Here is a 19,271-nt window from a genome sequence, read left to right as displayed (position 1 = left end):
TTCTAACCTTTTTAATATAGAATAAACCCTTCTGTATCCAAGCACAATTTGTTTCTTTTTATCTGTCTGCAGTTCTTTGTGTCCGTGCTATTGTAGCTCAGTAAATTTATGATCTTCATATTATTCTTTCCCTTCTCTCTTTTAAGGTATTTTATTTTTGTTGTAACAGTGATTGACATCCAGGCAGCTACCAATTGTTCTGATATTACAGCTCCTGCTTTCAAATTTTCATTCCCCCCTCACCACCAAGTTCCAAGCGGGAGACTATCTACCATTGGATATTTATTTAACATAAGGGTAATCCATATTTTGCACATAAAATGGACACTGCATTATGCAGGGAAAATAAATTACAGTTGGTATTCCATTATCTTGCACAATTGTGGAGACCATCCTTAGAATGGAATGTATTCCAGGTCAGACACTGATTTGCCTGATGGACCGCGGGAATGCCAGAAGCTTTAACATGGTAGGGAAGCAAGAAGATACAGTGGGCATCAGTTAAGTGAAATGGAAAGATAACGAAAATTTCTGGTCAGTATAGTGTACTACTGAGAGCAGCAGAATACAGTACAACAGAAGTATGATTTATTATGAATAGGAAGATAATACAGAGTGTGAGTTATTGTGAATGGTTCAGTGATAGTGTAGTGTTTCTTCATGGGGAAAAAAATTCTTTCTTGATTCTTCATGTAATATTGTGGTAGCCAGGTTAACATGTGCACTCTTATAGTTGAAAAAGTATTGTATTGTAGTATTTTTGCTGGCATAGCACTTTTTCAGTAGTTAATGGCATGTACATGTCTTTCAGATTGCATATTTTCAACATATTACATCCATAAACAGTAACTTTAGTGCACTCTTTAGTGCCACAATTAGAATTCACATTTCAAGCAACATTAGTCATTTTATTTACTATAACATTAAAAAAGTAATATATTGAAGAAATATGTATCACTTGCATTAATTCTGTTTTGTTATCTCAGTGCATGATCCATGAACATAGCATTCAGTGAGTTATATAAGTCATGAACTGATTATAGCAAGTTAACATACATTTCTGGTATTTACTGTGTTCGTTAGAGTATGCTACTCCCAGTATCCTTTACTCTGGAGCCATACTCATGTTGTTTTCATTTGGAAAGCACTCATTATTGGTAGGTGTCATCATCATATATGTATCAATTTTAACATGTAGGTATTGGCTTTGTAGGTCTCTGTGACAGTTCCATATCCTCAATCACATGTGTTATGTCAGTGCACTCAAGTGTAGTTGGAGGCATGTTTGTGTAGTACTGGAGTCTTTGTTTGTGAAAATTCTTTTTTTGTCTTCTTTCTTGATTCTTCATGTAATTTCAGGAACTGGTATTTTTAATTTTGTATTGTGTAAAAATTGTGTAAGAAAATTCTGTCATACGAATCCCTTGTGTAGTTCTGTCTGTGTGCAGTTGAGATATTTGAAATGTGTTTGTTGAATAGTACTGATGTTGTATTTCAGTGACATATTTCTTCATGTATGGTTCTCTTCTTTGTTGTTCTTCATGTCATTTGACTGAGCAGTGTCTAAAATGACTGTCATCGAGTTTACAGTGTTCAGTTGTAGAATGATTCTAAAGCTGATTTGTGTAGGTTAGTCTGCTTGTTGCATAGGGTATGAATTGTTTTGTAGGGACATCTTTCTTCATGAGCCAAAATCTTCTTTCTACATTCTTCATTTTATGTTAATGTAAGTTTTCTGACATGTGCATTGTCACTGGTGAAATGTATTGTAGTTTTCAGTGTGCCGTAGATTATTCAGCCATTTTTACACAGTACATAGTGTTCTTAATGTACCTGGATAAGTGCAGTTACATTCTCTCTGTCAGTGGTTTTTCTCAGTAGTTAACGGCATGCATATCTATTTCAGACAACATGAATTCAATATATTATTTCCTCAAAGAGATTTTCAAGTGCACTTGTAACAACTACAACGCTGTACTATTATATATATAAGTAATAAGTGTTTTATCTTTATCAAAATTGACATTTTGTGTGTGGCTCGAAAGTGCTAATTCTAGGGTGCCCGGTTTTAATTAGATTAATAGACAGTATAAAGTTTTGTAGTATACATTATAGTGTAGTGTTATATATTCATGGTTTTTCCATATCAGTACAGAACATGAAACTATCAGTCCAATATATTTTCTGGTTCTAAAATTTTACTGTATTATGCAGTGTTACTACATGTTGTTTTGCATGATTATACACCAACTTATACAGAGAAGAAACTCAGTTAATGCCTAATTAGGCTGGTGACTGTATTATTATCTAATTGGTAGCTTGTTCTGGGTTGCTTTTGGTCCATCCTGACGTGTAATTGCATTTCGAACTTACTTGACAGATCATTGTTATTACAGAGTGGGTATAAGTCTGATTTGCCACCATTCAGGTACACGCGGTCGATATCTATACAAATTCATTTCTCATAAGGTGAACGCCGCTCGCTTACCATAGTACAGGATTTAATGAGTATTGTGTGCCCCACGCGCATGTTACACACTTGTATAGTTACATAATTAGAATTCACGTTTCTTCCTCAGGTTACCTTCCATTCCCAAGTGAATGCACTCCACAGACTTGCTGCAGTCTGTAATTTATAATTCTAATTTTAGCTTTATTAGCACTTTTCCCCCATTTTCATTCATAAAGTAATATATGCCAGAATTAAGTATCATTTACACTAATTTCATTTTGATATCACAGTGTCCAATACATTAATCTGTCGATGAACTTATCATGTAGTGACCTATATTAGTGGTGTAATGTTACTAATAAGTCTACATATATTTCAGTTCCTTACTTTATTCGTCTCAGAATGGTATTACATGTGTCAATTACTATGGAGTTGTACTCATGTTCATATATTTGGAGAACACTCATTGGTAGGTGTCAACACCATATATGTATTAATTTTAACATGTAGCTAATGGCTTTGTAGGTGTAAGTGACAATCGTATATCCTCCATTGCATGTGTTATGTGTTGTGTACTCAAGTGTAGCTCGAAGCATGTATGCGTTGTATAGAGCCTTTGTTTGTGAAAGTTCATTATCCATGTTCATATTTGTAAATCTAGTTCCTTCATTGTTGATGTAATAACATTTACTTGTGTTTTTAGTTTTGTATTGTGTAAATGATGTGTAAGGGAGTTCTGTCATATAAATCCATTGTGTTGTTGGGTCTGTGACCAGTTGAGGTATTTGAAGTGTGTTTGTCAAATAGTATTGATTTTGTATTTCAGTGACATATTTCTTCGTGAACGTTTCTCATCTCTCTTGATTCTTCATGTCATTTGACTGAGTAGTGTTTAAAATGACAGTCACTGAGTTTATAGCTTCAGTTGTAGAGTGATTCTAAAGCTGTGCCCTGATTTGTTTGTGTTAGTGGGATTGTTGTATACTGAATATATTTTGTAGAGACATATTTCTTCATGAGACAAAATCTTCTTTCTGTATTCTTCATGTAGTGTTAATTTAAGTGGTTTAACTTGTATTCTGCCACTGTTGAAAAGTGGTATTGCAGTTGTCTGTAGAGAGATATACGAGTATGTATGGAGTAGATTTGGAGTAGATTATTCAGCTATTTATACACAGTACATAGAGTTCTATATGTATCTGCAGATTTATATTGTATTTTCTCAGTTATTGGACTTTCTCAGCAGTTAGCAGGAAGCACATTTGGTTATGACAAGATGGATTCAATATATATTTTCCACATGGGGCGTTTTCTGGTTCACTTGTACAGTGACATAATTAGAATTCACGGTTTTAGGTTTATTAACCCTTTTTCCCCATTTTCATTCATAAACTAATATATGTCAGAATTGTATACGATATACAGTGATAACATTTCAATGCCTCGGTGTCCAATACTTTAAATGCATCTTTGAACTGAGTATGTAGTGAGTTATATTAGTCATATTTTTTTGATAATGACTTTTCATCTATTCTAGTTATTTACTTTATTCGTCACAGTAGACAGTTGCATGTATCAATTACTGTCAAACTGCACTCATGTTCGTTCATTTAGAAAACACTCAGTGGTTGGTGTCATCACCTAATATACAGGGTGATTCAAAAAGAATACCACAACTTTAGGAATTTAACACTCTGCAACAACAAAAGGCAGAGCTAAGCACTATCTGTCGGCGAATTAAGGGAGCTATAAAGTTTCATTTAGTTGTACATTTGTTCGCTTGAGGCGCTGTTGACTAGGCGTCAGCGTCAGTTGATGCTAAAATGGCAACCGCTCAACACAAAGCTTTTTGTGTTACTGAGTACGGCAGAAGTGAATCGACGACAGTTGTTCAGTGTGCATTTCGAACGAAGTATGGTGTTAAACCTTCTGATAAGTGGTGTATTAAACGTTGGTATAAACAGTTTACCGGGAATGGGTGTTTGTGCAAAGGGAAAAGTTCTGGATGGCCGAGAACGAGTGATGAAAATGTAGCAAGCATTTGTTTGCAGCCCAGGAAAATCGATTCGCAGAGCTAGCACAGAGCTACAAATTCCACAATCAACTGTATGGAGAGTCCTACGAAAAAGGTGAGTTATGATACCTTATCGTCTGAAATTGGTTCAAGCACTGTCTGCAGCTGATAAGATTAAAAGAATCGATTTCTGTGATTTTATCCTTGCTCAAATGGAAACAGATGAATCTTTCAGTTCAAAGATTGTGTTTAGTGATGAAGCAACTTTCCACACTAACAGGAAAGTCAACCGTCACAATGTCTGTATATGGGGCACTGAGAATCCGCGGGAAACAACTCAGTATGAACATGACTCGCCTAAGGTGAACGTTTTCTGTGCCATTTCAGCCAATAAAGTTTTTGGTCCCTTTTTCTTCGAAGGCGCCACTGTAACTGGACTACAGTATCTGGAGATGTTAGAGAATTGGCTGTTCCCTCAGCTCGAACAAGAAGCACAACAATTCATATTTCAGCAGGATGGAGCGCCACCACATTGGCACTTATCGGTCCGTAACTACCTGAACGTTAACTACCCGAGGCGATGGATCGGCCGCCAGGCAGCCCGTGACAGAGCACTTCATCACTGGCCTCCAAGAAGCCCTGATCTTACCCCCTGCGATTTTTTCTTATGGGGGTATGTTAAGGATATGGTGTTTCGGCCACCTCTCCCAGCCACCATTGGTGATTTGGAACGAGAAATAACAGCAGCTATCCAAACTGTTACGACTGATATGCTACAGAGAGTGTGGAACGAGTTGGGGTCTCGGGTTGATATTGCTCGAGTGTCTGGAGGGGGCCATATTGAACATCTCAGAACTTGTTTTTGAGTGAAAACTTTTTAAATACTCTTTGTAATAATGTATAACAGAAGGTTATATTATGTTTCTTTCATTAAATACACATTTTTAAAGTTGTGGTATTGTTTTTGAATCACCCTGTATATCAATTTTAAGATGTAGCTGATGGCATTGTAGGTCTCAGCGACCATCCCATATCCTCCATTGCATGTGTTATGCCAGTGAACTTGGAATATTGCTTGTTTTGTATAGAGTTTTTGTTTGTGAAAATTCACCTTCTTTCTTTTTGTTTGGAATCTTCTTTCTTGATTCTTCATGTAATTTCATTTACTGGCGTTTTTAGTTTCTTATTGTGTAAATACTCTGTAAAAGAGTTCTGTCATATAAATCCATTGTGTTGTTGTGTCTGTGACCAGTTGAGGTATTTGAAATGTGTTTGTTGAATAGTATTTACGTTGTTTTTTTGGAGACATCTTTCTTTATGCATGGTTCTCTTCTATCTTGATTTTTCATGTCATTTGACTGAGTAGTGTGTCAAATGACTGTCATTGAGTTTTTAGTTTCAGTTGTAGAGTGGTTCTGAAGCCGTATCCTCATTTGCTTGTGTGAGTGTGTTTGCTGTATACAGTATATGGTGTTTTGTTGAGACATATTTCTTCATATGACAAAATAGTCTGTCTGCATTCTACATGTAATGTTAATGTAAGTGGTTTAATATGTGCACTGTGACTGTTGAAAAGGTGTGGCATTGCAGTTATCTGTAGAGGAATATACGAGTGTGTATGGAGGATATGTGGTATAGATTATTCAGCCATTTTTACACAGTACATAGAGTTCTTTATGTATCTGTACATATAGAAGTGGATTCAGTCTGTCATTGGACTTTGTCAGTAGTTAGCAGGATTCACATTTGTTTCTGGCAACATGGTATCAGTGTATTATTTCCACATCATATAAGTACACACAGATGAAATTATAAGACAGGATGTAATATGGAATCTCAGTCTCTGTAAATGTTAGAAATAATTTTAAAAGCAAAATAAATAATTAATTAAAAATTAATACTACAATGGCTCACTCGAATGCTTGAAGGCATACAAACCACCGAATACCTTCAAGTCTTCTACTAACATTAGGGTCAAGCCATGGTACAAAGCATTTGCACGTGAATCAGCAATGGATTGACAATCTAAGTATTCAGATATTTCATGCAATACATGAAACATTTTAAGGAGTAAAAAATCAATAAATACAGGTTATTCACATATTTACTCATGACACAACCATACTAGCATCTTGACATAGGACAGAGTTTAAAAAAATAACAATTGTTTCTTAAAAGGTCAAATTCCATAGACAGGCAACAATTCACACAAAGTAGCTTTACTTCGAATTGTCCATAGTGCAATAATTTAGCTGGAGATGCTTAATAAAACAGAATTCATCAGACAATAAAATAGTATAAGGGAAAACAGACTGAAGGTCTTGACAATTTGTCAACTTTTTAAGTTCAAAGAAAGACAGAATGTACACTCCTGGAAATGGAAAAAAGAACACATTGACTCCGGTGTGTCAGACCCACCATACTTGCTCCGGACACTGCGAGAGGTCTGTACAAGCAATGATCACACGCACGGCACAGCGGACACACCAGGAACCGCGGTGTTGGCCGTCGAATTGCGCTAGCTGCGCAGCATTTGTGCACCGCCGTCGTCAGTGTCAGCCAGTTTGCCGTGGCATACGGAGCTCCATCGCAGTCTTTAATACTGGTAGCATGCCGCGACAGCGTGGACGTGAACCGTATGTGCAGTTGACGGACTTTGAGCGAGGGCGTATAGTGGGCATGCGGGAGGCCGGGTGGACGTACCGCCGAATTGCTCAACACGTGGGGCGTGAGGTCTCCACAGTACATCGATGTTGTCGCCACTGGTCCGCGGAAGGTACACGTGCCCGTCGACCTGTAACCGGACCGCACGCCAAGACCGTAGGATCCTACGCAGTGCCGTAGGGGACCGCACCGCCACTTCCCAGCAAATTAGGGACACTGTTGCTCCTGGGGTATCGGCGAGGACCATTCGCAACCGTCTCCATGAAGCTGGGCTATGGTACCGCACACCGTTAGGCCGTCTTCCGCTCACACCCCAACATCGTGCATCCCGCCTCCGGTAGTGTCGCGACAGGCATGAATGGAGGGACGAATGGAGACGTGTCGTCTTCAGCGATGAGAGTCGCTTCTGCCTTGGTGTCAATGATGGTCGTATGCGTGTTTGGCGCCGTGTAGGTGAATGCCACAATCAGGACTGCATACGACTGAGGCACACAGGGCCAAAACCTGGCATCATGGTGTGGGGAGCGATCTCCTACACTGGCCGTACACCTCCGGTGATCATCGAGGGGACACTGAATAGTGCACGGTACATCCAAACTGTCATCGAACCCATCTTTCTACCATTCCTTCACCGGCACGGGAACTTGCTGTTCCAACAGGACAATGCACGTCCGCATGTATCCCGTGCCACCCAACATGCTCTAGAAGGTGTAAGTCAACTACCCTGGCCAGCAAGATCTCCGGATCTGTCCCCCATTGAGCATGTTTGGGACTGGATGAAGCATCGTCTCACGCAGTCTGCACGTCCAGCACGAACGCTGGTCCAACTGGGGCGCCAGGAGGAAATGGCATGGCAAGGCGTTCCACAGGACTACATCCAGCATCTCTACGATCGTCTCCATGGGGGAATAGCAGCCTGCATTGCTGCGAAAGGTGGATATACACTGTACTAGTGCCGACTTTGTGCATGCTCTGTTGCCTGTGTCTATGTGCCTGTGGTTCTGTCAGTGTGATCATGTGATGTATCTGACCCCAGGAATGTGTCAATAAAGTTTCCCCTTCATGGGACAATGAATTAACGGTGTTCTTATTTCAATTTCCAAGAGTGTATATAATATCAATGTAGACTCAACGTCTTCCTGGTGTTGGTGGTTTCGCTGAAATGTACAAAAGTTATTGAATTTACATAAAACAATGTAAGGCTTGATGTCTTCTTGCAATTTTAGACAAAGAAACATCAAAAGTGTAAGGAATTTGTATAAACCAAAGTAGACTTGAAGTCTTCTTGTGCTGGTAGTTGTGGAAAATGTCCAACGTATAAAGAATTTATATAAACCAAAGTAGACTCGAAGCCTTCTTGTGCTGGATGGCCTCAGTATTTTCAAAGAAAATGAGTGGATACAAACTCAAAGTAGACTCGTGGTCATGTGGTAGAGTTGCATTATGTAAATATTAAATTATACAATCTCAATGTAGACTTGGTGTTTGTTTGACTCTGCGCAGCTACGGTCCAGTGCACTGGCATAATATCTGCACTGGAGGGATGTGATCAGCTGACAGCAGGCCGCCCCCCACCATGGAAGCAGCAGGCCTGACATCGGACGGCTGGATCTTCAGCATTAGTGCGCGGGCGCACACTGCTGAGTTCCAGTTTGCTGCCAACCGTTGCCCAGTACTCCACAGGATCATGGAACAAAATTTTTACATGGCGTCAATGCTTAATAGGCACACGGCTATGCAATGTTGCCAACTATATCTTCTGAACCAAGATTATGGTGTGGTTTCAGGTTTTATTAACTTTTCGGTCATGAACTGTTGTTCTATGAACTCAGTTTATTTACACTGCTCGTAGGTTGGTATGATGCTCTGTCTACCGTCTCTGTATACGATACTGTTCAAAACATTTAACTCTATACACATACATCACATTGCTCTACAGAGCAGTAGTGTTAGAGCATCCTTCTATGGCTTAACAGTACCCTTTTTTCAAAACTGCTGCAGCAGAGTTCTGAGGTTCAATAATGTACACACCATGACAAGAATCAGTTTATAGTGGAGATTGTGTCCATTGGCTACCGCATGTGGGCAGGTGACTTATGAATTCTCATACTAAATAATTCATCACTCGTGTTTCTGATTTGGTGACAGTGGTTTGTGAGCCGTGGACTACCTGCAGCATCACAGGATTACAGTGTCCAGAGGATTCACAACGCACCAGTATACCATTAGAACAAAGCCAGAAAGAGGTGAGTAAACACCACTAAGTTATTCACTTTATAATGCTCTTTGTTTATGTGTCCCACATGATGGTGAGGAAGTTTGCTTTGTTGAAGGGTTTTGCTAGTTGTGCACACTTCACAGAGTGTATTTGCATTATTTATTTGTCACACAACTGTCCTCAGAATTTCTGTGCATTGGAACTGTGCACAACATTTGCACTTCAGTCTAGTTTGTGACAACAGTATTTTCTTAGATTTCAGCTACATAAAAGTATACTTTAGTCAGATACAAATGGTCATTTTTCTAGCTTGGTATATTCTTAGCCACGAAAAGGGACATAAAATAGGCTGTATTTTCCAAATCTGGAATCAGTCGTTCAGTCGGGCACTAACAAATGGTCCATGGTCTAATAAATATGTGAACAGAAATAAAGGTCAGGACATCATGCCTCCTGAACCCGTACATGACAGAAAGTCAAAACAAAATGACCAAAGCCAGCAAAAACAGCAAGGCTTGCTACCTCGAGTGACACACAAAGCATAGATACAAATACACTTAAAATCCACACATAATCGTAATCCACTTGAGCAAACAGAAATAATTGCATTTAAAATTTGTGTACTATTTAGGATTCTAAGAATTACTTTCTCATAGCAGAGTTCAGCTCATAGTTGTTGAAAATTGCAATATACAGGTGAGACTTGAGACCAAAATCTCATGAATCATCAGAGAAAAGCAATAAACGCTAAGTCCATGTTTGCTGCGGTTTGTAGCTTATCCAGAAACTTTGCAAGATTGTTAATATGCATTGTACACAAAGCACAGATATTCTCCTTCAGGTAATCATTGTATCCTTTTCATTAACTGGTAACACAGTTCGTGCAAGGATAAGATCCCCTATGACTAAATGCTACATTACTATTTACATTACAAACAAATGAACATTGCTATAAAAAAATGACAAAATAGAAAATATTTAGTAAGCTTTTGCACTAGCTTGTGTGTAGCAAACACAGTCCTCAGTACATGAATAAAGATGACAACATAGTACAAATTATTATGAAATCTCAAACCATTTGCTGGTACACAGCTTATGGCTCTCTTTGAGACTCATTATTTCTTAGTATTTAGAGCAGCAAGCTTTATCTTCCAATAATTATACTATGCCAAATGTTTACATACAGGGTTACATAGAAATACTTATTCTAGGAACAAAATATGAAAATCCATCATAGACAAATTAAGTACACCTTTATCTCTCTCTCTTTATAATAACAAACCTAGATCCTATCTTCTAAATTTTCTGAGGTCCCGATTTTGGTAAAGCCCTTTCACTTTACATGGTTTTGGTAATGTAAGAGGTAACACCCATGATGTGCAATTTTAATTATCCTGAACGGGCCTGTATATCTCTCTTTTTAGGAGAGATGGTTTAGAGTGGGACCAAAGTAACAACATTTCACCTAGGCTACATGATTGTACTCATCCTAACCTTTTGTGGTATACTCATTTTCATCTCTCAGCACTAGTATTTAATGATACGAGCACCTGTCTAGTCTTCTCTTCCTGCAAGATGTTGCATCTCGGGGTAAGTGCAAGGGCAGCTACCCACTCATTCTTCTCAGTTTTATTTAACATTATTTCATTGGGTGTGTGGCCTGTGGACAGATGTGGAAGGTCGTTCATGATTTCTTTAAAGAGGGTGACTAAATCAAGTGTAAGTCCCGATAAAACAGATGAATTCTTTGAATATTCGCTCTTTGCAATTACTTTCTGGGTGGAATAGAGAAATTAAAATCTGTTCGATGTTCTGCTCTCGCAGAAACAAACACCAAACTCGCCCAGTGAAATTAGATGCATTATCAGCGAAAATCATACTCAGCTTACCGAAACAAGAGAAATAATCTTCCTTCAGTCTCTTAACAATGTGTGCGGCATGGGCTGATTTTGTTACATACAAACGGATGTGTTTGGAAAACATATCATTTATAGCCACCAGGTAATCGACACTTCCCCTTCCATAAGGGTATGGTCCAGCCAAGTCAAGCAATCTCTCCAGGTTTTGATCTCAGATGCGATGCAGCTGAATCTTATTTGGTATGCGCATAGGCTTGGTTCTCGTACTCGCAACTCATGTTCGTAACAAATGATGCACGCGACTGTGCATGTTTGGCAGGTAACAGTAAGTGGCAATCTTCTGCTTACATTTTTCTATTCCACAGTGCACCCAGGACATGTGTGTATACCAGATTAGGTGATCCTGGTACACATGGGGTATGCACATACACATTCTTTATCGGAATAATTCCTATGGAATAACACGTAATTGTGCACCATGTAGAATTGACTTAGTTTGTGAGTAGGCTGCTCTGGCAACAAACCCTTAACTTTTGCCCACTTTGGATCTACCACTTTCAGGATTTTCATGTTCTTATACATTTCTTAATAGTACCTGTGATGGACAGGATCTTTCGTCAGTTGCACTTTGTAATCGGTGGCCTGCTCGACAAGTTCACTGAACTCAGGAAGACCACACAGCAACCTGCATAAGGTGTCAGCGATAATATTTTTGCTGCCCTTTATATAGATAATTTCGAAATCGTATTCTTGCAAAAACAGGACCCACTGCATCAACCTCTGGTGTAGAAGCCGACGGGTCAAAATAAAGCTAAGTGCCTTATAGTTGCAGTACACTTTAATGTACCGACAGCAAATAAAACAATTAAACTTCTTGAAAGACCATACTACGCAGAGAGCTTCCAACTCTGTAGCTGAGTTGCATCTTTCACACTCGGTTAATACTCAGCTGGTGAAGCTAATAACTCAAACTTGCATTTGGCAATCAACCACAACCACTTGAAGTAAACAAGAGCCCACACCCAAATATAATGCTTCTGAGGCAATGCAAAAACCTTCTTGCACGTCGGGATGTTCCAGAACTCCAGCATGAACCAATGCATCTTTAATTCTTTTAGATGCTTCCTGGCACTGTGGAGTCCAGGATCAGGGAGCAGTTTTCTTTAACAAAGCTAGCAATTCTGGACTGTTCAACAGCTGTCATGCCAAGGAAAGCTTTTAATTGTTTTCTCGCCATGGGTGGCGGACACTTAGCTATTGCCTGTATCTCTGTATATGCCAGAGCTGACGTTTAACCTGAATGGTAGCTCCTTGAACGGGTACGACCATCCAGCGGATACAAAGACAGTATATTTGTTTGAAACTTCCGACAGCTGCGTCTGTCAATATGATGATCCAAGATTCACAGCTGAATTAATATTTTTGCAATTTCTCTTCCAGAACTTCCGGATGTGTACATACGGGTACAATAATTTTGTTTGTGTTGTGCGCATCAAGGACCACGCGCAGTCCACCACCTGGTTTAACAACAGCTAATAATGGACTGCAGTAAGGAGAGAACAAAGTTTAAACTATATTCCACTCGATCATCTTTCGTAATTCTTGTTTATTGGCATCCCTGCAGGCCCATGGGATTGCATAGGTCTTGTTGCAATAAGTATCATGGGGAACAACATTCATGTGGTATATGTATCCTTTGATAATACCGGGCTTTTTAGAAAACACATATACATACTTGGTTAGGAGATGGATAAGATCATTCTTTTGCTGTTCGCTAAGACACTCAGATTCTGATGCCTTAGCGTATAATTTGCTTACACCGGGTAGATCATCATCTGAATATGCCAACACCGGATCTGACTGGTTGTGGGGTAAGTTACTGTCTGCACCAGTAGATTTACACTCACTACTCTGATAGACTGGTCTGTATGAAAACTGACTTGATGTGCCTTTGTATGAATTAAATTTAACTTTATCTCCCTCTCACTAATAGTCAGGGTGCAGGTTCTGTGCTGGATATTGATACACGCATTCCTCCATCTTAGGAACTCCATCCCTAACAAGCACTGTACCGTCAATACCTTCAGTATTAAGAACGTGCACTCCATGGCTCTGCTCTCGAATTCTATTAAGATCAGTACCTGCTTTTCTACTCTTTGTGTACATGTGCCAATAGCTCCCGACACAACACAATTCTGTATGGGCAATGTCAGTACTTTTGTGTTTTCCTGTATTCTTTTCAGAAAATGAGTAGCTATCACACTCATACTCGCACCAGTGTCGATTATAATGGTAACCAGAATACCATCAATTACCCCATTTACAGCTGCTTGCACCTGATCTACCCAAGTACCTCTGCGAGATATCGGATCACCTGATTTCTGCTCATACATCTATATTGTCAATGTAACGAAGTATGTTCACTACATGAACAGTACTGTTGCCCCCATTAAATCCTGCTGTCATGGTGAGGGAGTGCGATGAGACCACAGTCAGTTTGACACATACGAAGTTTGCGTAGGGTGCTCTTCTATACACTCCACTATTTGCACTGTATCATTTCTGGGATTTTGTGACCATCTGGCTGGTGGTCTTGGCTCGGAAGCAGTTTGATTCCAGCCTATGTTGGTGTTGGGCAGATTATTGTTTTGCGGGGAGTTTTGCGGCCACCAGTTACCTGTGCTCTGTCTGGACAACCACTGTTCTGTATTTGATCTGATGCGACCATTATGATAAACAGTGTTAAGTGTATTATTTTTATTTCAACTTGGAAATCCGCTACTGTGATGTGGCTGTTGTGTAGTTTGCTGCGCGTCTTGCTTGAGCGGGGCCGCATCATTATTAGCAGTGCCGTTCCGACCATTGTTCTTACGGTTGCAAGACTGCACTGTTAGTGCACCACCATTGGCATTTGCATGATCAACTGACAGCAGGCCGCCCCCCACCATGGATTAAAACAAGCGCATGTATGACCAATAAAAGTCCTTCTGTGTCATCTTCTGGGGCATGAAGTAATTTTTCACAGATATCCACCAGTAATTTACCTTTTAATGTCCTGATCACATCTTTCAACGCGATGGGGTTGTCCCAGTACCTAGTTTTGTTAATATACTGCTCGAAGTACTTTCAAAGCGTTCCCTGTTTAGGGTGGTACTTTTTGGGATTAAATACCTCTTGTCTCATTTTGGCTTGCACATGTGGTGACCAATACTTGGCCAAAAACACCTGCTCGAACTGTTCATACGTTTTACAATGTTCAGCAATGGCCATAGCCCACAGTGTGGATTCTCTTTGCATGCACGCTGCAGTGAATTGTATTTCCTGCCTGTCATTCCGTGATATAGGTAGCACCCTCCCAGAAATCTCTGATACAAACTATGGGGTGTGGGAATTTCTTCTCCGGTATAAAAATCTGAAACTGATGGTGTTTCAACAGCCCTTTTTCTAGCAACACCGTAGTTAAAAGATTCGCTGCCCCCACAGACTCAAGTGGAGAATTACCATACAGACTGTAATGTCCAGTATGTTTTGTTGACATATTATTCTGTGTTGTCCCCGGTGAATTATTTCGCAGAAATGGTGGAAGTGAATCTGGCATGCGTGATGACACTTGCATCTGACAAATCACGTTTTTTAAATCATTCACTTGTTGCTACCACCGAGGCAACCCATTTTTCATAGTATTTTAAATGTGGCCAAGTTGATGCTGCAACGATTTGCCAGATGTTCCTGGTTCAGACAGTACTTCTGCACCAACACCCTATACTGCAGAGTGTATTTCTGTCTCAGTTTTTATAATTATGCCTTTATTGCATTCTGTAACCCATTCACCGAATTCCGTATTTAGTGTTTCACCTTGAGCGTCGAGGTTTTGCTGCAATTTGCACTCTTGCTCAAGTGAAAGTTAAGCGAACTGGTCTATTAAATTTGACATTTTCACTTGCACGGTTGTCTGTGTATCTTTTATGTCCTTCACATTGTCAGACAACCACTTAACTTGATCCCAGATCTCACGTTTTCCTTCAGTTAAGTTCGAGATTTCAGTTTGGATTTGTGCTAGGTTTGCATCCAGTTGATTGTTCAGATCAGTGACTACTATATCATAAAATTTCCCATGAGTGTTTTTAGATAAGCCTTGAAATTTTGCACCTAATGCAGTGCTTTTCTCACTAAAACTTTCTTGAATATTTTTAGTCAAATCTGCAAATTTTGCATTAGACTCAGTCCTTTGTTCATTAAAGGTTTCTCGGATATTTTTAGTCAAATTCTCAAATTTTGCATCAGACACAGTGTATCACATTTACCTTGTAAGTTAGTACGTTGTCCATTAAAGCTCTCTTGTAACTCAATGCATTGTTCATTGAATTTCTCATCCAGCTTTTTTGACATGTTTGAAGATATGTTATTGAACATATCCATTAAACTTAGAAAGAAACTTCAAACAATGCAATCGACTGTGTCACTTGTGCAGTTAATTCGCTTGTTCCCAATTACATGTCTTCAGATCCCAATGCATTTGGAGCATTTGTGCTTCCGGTTTCCAAAACATCAATTTCGGAACCCATTCCCGCCATTATCGCATCGGCAGCAGTACCGTCATCCAGATGCGTGCGATTGTCTGTGTGTCTCGTCACTGGTATTCATAGTGGAAAATTTTTCGCATTGACTAATAGTAACAGTAAAATATGGTAACACTGACTTTGAATGATAATAAAATTAAACTGGACAACATACTGAAGTTTTAACACTATGTGCAGCTGCAATATGATTATTAAGCAAGGATAAGATGGCAGCCTGTAGGGCCAAGCAAAACATTAGAAAGATGAGTGTACCATCTTGTGATAGCACAGCAAAATGACAGACATGTTTGACAAACTTTTAACAATGGAAGTCAACATTAAAATGCAAGTTAACACCAATGATGTAGTTAACAGAAAAAATGCCAAAATATGAGTTACTGAACACACGTTTAAAGTTGCTAAACATGTAAAACTGAGTGAGAATGATGATACCGCTTACCTTTTTACAGATGTGAACCACAACGTCGTACTTTCGTAAATCCAGAATTGTACAATATTTCCTCTTTCACTGGCCATTCGAGCAATTTACCATCAATGTCCCATTACTTTCAGATTCAACAGTTCTCCGTAACAGGTTGGCCGTTGTAAGATATACCATGAAATACAGAACAAAATATATATTAATACAACAGTAATGATGCCTGGCCCACTGTTGGGCACCAGAATGACACAGTTACTAGCCTCAAAGGGAAACAAAACTGTAAATTAGCATTTAAAATTAATGAAGACGGAGGGAAGTGACATTAGATAGCGGTCATGAGCGATTCCTCAGCCACAATACAGACGGCACAGAGTGATGAAACTTTAATGCTCCGCGCCGAGTTTGTCATGAAGCAGCTATTATAAATTAAAATGTAAAACATGCACCATCATCAATAATTTGAATGAAGCTAAGCTTGTGTCTGACTAGTGTAGGTTGCAAAACGATGTCACTATTAGTGGACAGTGGGGCGAATCATTTTTTGCGTCACACGCATGGAAACTGCAGCAAGATGCAAATGAAATGATCGGCGCACCGATCTAAGGGACATGGAGTGACATACGTGGTTTGGAATTAATAACTGAACACGAGAAGTGTTCGCCCATAATATGTCCACTATAAATAGGTCGTCAGTGCCTCTTTTCCAAGCACGATCCTCTGAAAAATTCATCAAATATTAATAACAAAGTGACATGGAGGGTAGAAATTTAGAAATGAAATACATTGAAAGGTTAATCTAGACTAAAAGCACTTCAGGAACATTTCAAAACAGATTCAAACAGTGAGTGATGACAATGCATCAGTACCTAATCAGAGAAGGAACAGAACCAAATAAAAACCAACGGACGCTAGACAAAAGAATTTGATATAAAAATGACTAATGAAATAAAACAGAGGTTGTACAGCAGCAGATACATCGATAAGTACACAAAAATGAAACAGTAAGACCGCATCTAATGTTGAATCTTAGACCCTGTCAATGTCGGAAACAATTTTAAAAGCAAAGTAAATACTAATACTTAAAAGGTAATCGTCCCATATCCTCCATCGCATGTGTTTTGTCAGTGAACTCAAGTGTGGTTGGAAGCTTGTTTGTGAGGTATAGAGTCATTGTTTGTGAAAGTTCATCTTCTCTCTTGATGTTTGGAAAGCTTCTTTCTTGATTCATCATGTAATTTCATTTTTCGTATTTTTAATTTTGTATTGTGTAAATACTTGTATACTGACATAATAGGAATTCAAATGTTTAGGTTTAAAGGTTTCTTTTCTCATTTTCATTGGTATATTACTATATGCCAGAATTGTAAACATCATAAATGCTAATCTGTTTGAATACAGAGGTGTCTGATACTTTATTCCATCCATGAAATAAGCATATAGAGAGCTGTATTTGTCATGTTTTATTAGTAAAATCTTTTCATCCGGTTCAGTTATTTACTGTATTCATCACAGTACGCAATTACATATGTCAATTACTCTCAAGATAAATTCAAGTTCGTTCATTTAAAGAACACTCAGTGGTAGGTGTCATCACCTAATATGTCAATTTTAAGATGCTGCTAATGGCTTTGTAAGTCTCAGTGACTGTCACATATCCTCCATTTTATGTTTTGGGTCAGTGTACTGAAGTGTGTTTGGATGTTTGTTTGTGTTGTATAGAGACATTGTTTGTTAAAGTTCAACTTCTCTCTTCATGTTTGGAAATACTTCTTTCTTGATTCTTCATGTAATTTTACTTTTGGGGTTTTTAATTTTGTATTGTGTAAATACTGTGTAAGAGAGTTCTGTAGTGTGAATGCATTGTGTTATTGTGTCTGTGTCCATTTAAGATATTTGAAGTGTGTTGGATGAATAGTATTAATGGTGTATTTCGGAGACATATTTCTTCATGTGCAGTTCTCTTCTCTTTTCATTCTTCATGACATTTTTCTGAGTAGAGCAAATGTAAGTGGTTTCATGTGTGGAGTGTGAGTGTTGAATAGGTGTTATATTGCACTTATCCTTAGAGAAATATACGAGCATGTATGGAGGATATGTGTATAGATTGTTATGTCACTTTTACATCGTACAGAGAGTTCTATATGCATCTGGTGATTTAGAAGTGGATTTGTTCTGGCATTGAATTTTATCGATAATTAACAGCTTGCACATTTGCTTCTGGAAACATTATAACAATGTATTTCCTCTACATAGAGACCTTTCTGTCACACTTGGATACTGATATAATAGGAATTCTGATGTTTAGGTTTATTAGGTTTTTTCCTATTTTCATTTGTATACAAATATATGCCAGAATTGTATACATCATAAATGGTAATCCATTTCTGTACCGAAGTGTCAGGTACTTTAATCCATCCATGAACTTAGCAAATAATGAGCTATATTTGTCATATTTTATTAGGAATATCTTTTCATCTGGTTCTATTATTTACTTTATTACTCACAGTATGTAGTTCCATATATCAGTTACACTCTAGATAACTTCATGTTCACTCAGAGAGAGTCCACTCAGTGGTAGGTGTCATCACCTAATATGTGTCAATTTTAAGATACTGCTAATGGCTTTGTTGGTCTCAGTTACCGTCACATATACTCCATTGCTTGTTTTGTGTCAGAGTGCTGAAGTGTGTTTGGATGCTTGTTTGTGTTGTATAGAGACATTGTTTGTGAAAGTTCATCTTCTCTCTTCATGTTTGCCAATCTTCTTTCTTGATTCTTCATGTAATTTTACTTTTGGGGTTTTTAATTATGTATTGTGTAAATACTGTGTAAGAGAGTTCTGTAGTGTGAATGCATTGTGTTGTTGTGTCTGTGTCCAGTTGAGAAATTTGAAGTGTGTAGGTTGAATAGTATTAATGTTGTATTTCGGAGATATACTTCTTCATGTGCGGTTTTCTTCTCTCTTCATTCTTCATGTCATTTTTCTGAGTGGTGCTAATGTAAGTGGTTTCATGTGTGGAGTGTGAGTGTTGAATAGGTGTTGTATTGCAGTTATCCGTAGAG

This window comes from Schistocerca gregaria, chromosome 1 (assembly GCF_023897955.1).
Source record: "Schistocerca gregaria isolate iqSchGreg1 chromosome 1, iqSchGreg1.2, whole genome shotgun sequence".
NCBI lineage: Eukaryota > Metazoa > Arthropoda > Insecta > Orthoptera > Acrididae > Schistocerca > Schistocerca gregaria.
Note: the sequence above shows the minus strand (reverse complement) of the source record.